Source organism: Penaeus monodon, chromosome 10, assembly GCF_015228065.2.
Source record: "Penaeus monodon isolate SGIC_2016 chromosome 10, NSTDA_Pmon_1, whole genome shotgun sequence".
NCBI classification, from domain to species: Eukaryota; Metazoa; Arthropoda; class Malacostraca; order Decapoda; family Penaeidae; genus Penaeus; species Penaeus monodon.
In genome coordinates this window covers 18,030,120-18,032,619 of record NC_051395.1, presented here as the reverse complement: position 1 = coordinate 18,032,619, position 2,500 = coordinate 18,030,120, and the positions used below count along the sequence as shown (strand labels likewise).

At 35.5% G+C, this 2,500-nt stretch overlaps 1 protein-coding gene across 3 annotated transcripts in view; it reads left to right on the top strand.

Moving 5' to 3' along the window:
- Positions 1-874, top strand: part of LOC119577894 — a 160,929-nt gene extending 160,055 nt beyond the window's left edge. For all 3 annotated transcript variants that reach the window (XM_037925550.1, XM_037925551.1, XM_037925549.1), the window contains exon 6: positions 1-874. This exon is cut by the window's left edge and continues 177 nt beyond it. The gene's annotated coding sequence lies outside the window, so the exon portion shown is untranslated.
- Positions 875-2,500: the final 1,626 nt, after the last annotated feature.

Genomic DNA, 2,500 nt, shown 5'->3' with positions numbered 1-2,500 from the left:
TTTTGTTTTTGTTTTTGTTTTTTCTCGTACCTGTGTAAAAGGAATCATCGGTAAAAAGAAATGTGTAAAAATTAATGGAATATAAGGAAATTTGGAATTCTCTCCATAAATGGATAAAGAAGAGAGAAAGAGAAAAAAAGAAGAAGAAGAAAAAGAAAATGAAGAATTTATATTCATTCCTATAACTGGGTCAGCCATTTACTTTCTGACTTCTCCCCTTTGATAATAGTTATTCAACGAATTCCATTGATCTTTGAAAGTTCTGTTACTTTATAATATCTGAAAAAAATCAAAACTGATCTTCTGTTTACCAACTGTGATCAAAGTGATACAACTTATATATTTTATATAGTTTTTTATCTTTTATTTTTTTCATATTCGGAATAATGTATTGATATAACTGCCATCTGTGATAACTAGTGCATTAAGTTTAACACACCGAGCTGTAGTTCTTATACAAGAAAACAACAACAACAATAACAATAACAGCAACAACCGTAGACTGTTCAAAAAGCTGTACCCAGTTATACAGTCAATGTGTTTGGATTTATGTTCTGACAACGTATGTAAACAAACGTAATCAATATAGGCTAATCTCTCGCTTGTCCATATATGTACATTACTCCCTTTGTAGAAATTACCCATCTTCTTCCTTGAAATTTGATAGATAATATATGCCACGTTCAAAAAATACGTATAATGCTCTTTGTTTCGGCTCTTGTCCTATACAAGATGCTCGCAATACGCTAATTAACGATATGTAAAGAAAATCGGACGATGGATTACGATACGAAACTCTGCTTGGCACCGGTTTCTGTACGTAGCTTTTCCCTGTTGCTTTTATTTTTATACAGAATATATTGTAAGCAGTGAATTGTCTTTGATTTTCCATCTTGTGTGGTGAAAGATATTCTAACGCTATATGTATATAAACACATGCACACACATACAAAGACAGGCAGGCACATACACATACGCAAACACACATACATAGACAGACAGACACATACAAATACATATACAGACACACACACACACACACACACACATACTGATTTTCTGAATGGAGTGAGTCAGAGTCTGCACCTCCGCTGCTGACGTCACCCATCGAGCGTCTGAACGATAGAATTAGGAAATGGACGAAAGAAAAAATGTGTTGTTTCTCTTTCTCTTCGTGACTGAGGATTTCGGATCAAAAGAGCACACGCATGCGATCTTATTAAGTCTGTTTATCGATTTATTTGTCTGTCTATCTGTATGCTCATCTACCCCTATCTATCTCTTTATCTTTTTATTTGGCTGTCTGCCGACCAATCTACCTGCTTATCTATCTAGCTATCCACTTACCAATATCTATCCATCTATCTATCTATCTATCTATCTATCTGCCTATTTGTCTATCTACGTATTTATCTATCTATCTATCTACCTGCCTACCAATCTACCTACGTACCTATCTACCTATCTATCTATTTTCCATGTGCGTGTATGTGCGCGTCTATTCACCACAACAGATCCTTGGCTGTTTACTAACAACACACAGAAAGTAAACACAGGCAAGTTACGTAGGGCAAGAAGCCAGTACCTGAGTCGTGCGTTGTGGAGGAAAAGATTAAGAAGGCAGCCAATTTTTTTTTATATCATTAATTGAAACATTGATATTAACGATAGTCATTCCTCTCTCTTTCTCTTTCTATGTTGCTCATTCTCTCATTCGGGATTTGCTTTTTTCTGTCTCTGCCTCTCTCTCTCTCTCTCTCTCTCTCTCTCTCTCTCTCTCTCTCTCTCTCTCTCTCTCTATCACTCTCTCTCGTATGTCTGTCTAACTATATCTGTCTATATCTCTATCAGTTTATCTATACATCTGTTTATTTATGCATGTATGTATGTGTGCATATCTACCTATTTTTGTATCCATATATGTTCTGTAGATGATTCTGTACAAATTTGTGTTTTGGTGAATGTCTACTGAGGGAAACACACACACACACACACACACACACACACACACAACACACACACACACACACACACACACACACACACACACACACACACACACACACACACACGTGGACGCAGATTACCTCTAAAGCCCAATCATAAACACAAATTTCCTGAATGAAGAGGATGAGACCTTCATTGGTCGCTTATGACGTCACTCACGAGGTGGAGAACATGTCTTGATAAATAAGAGGAAAAGAAAAAAAAAAACGAAAGCGGAAAAGGAGACAAAAGAGAATGAAAAAGAAATGAAAAAGCAAAAACAAAAAGAAAACGAAAATAAAAAAATGAGAGAAAAAAGGAAAAGAAGACAAGATAAGAAAAGAAAGAAAGAAAAAAATGAAAACATACGTAAAAAAAAGAAATGAAAAAAAGGGAAAATATTCAGAGAAAAAACAACAAAAGAAGGAAAGGGAATGATGAATAAGAAAATGAAGGGAAGAGAAAGAGAGAGAGAGAGAGAGAGAGAGAGAGAGAGAGAGAGAGAGAGAGAGAG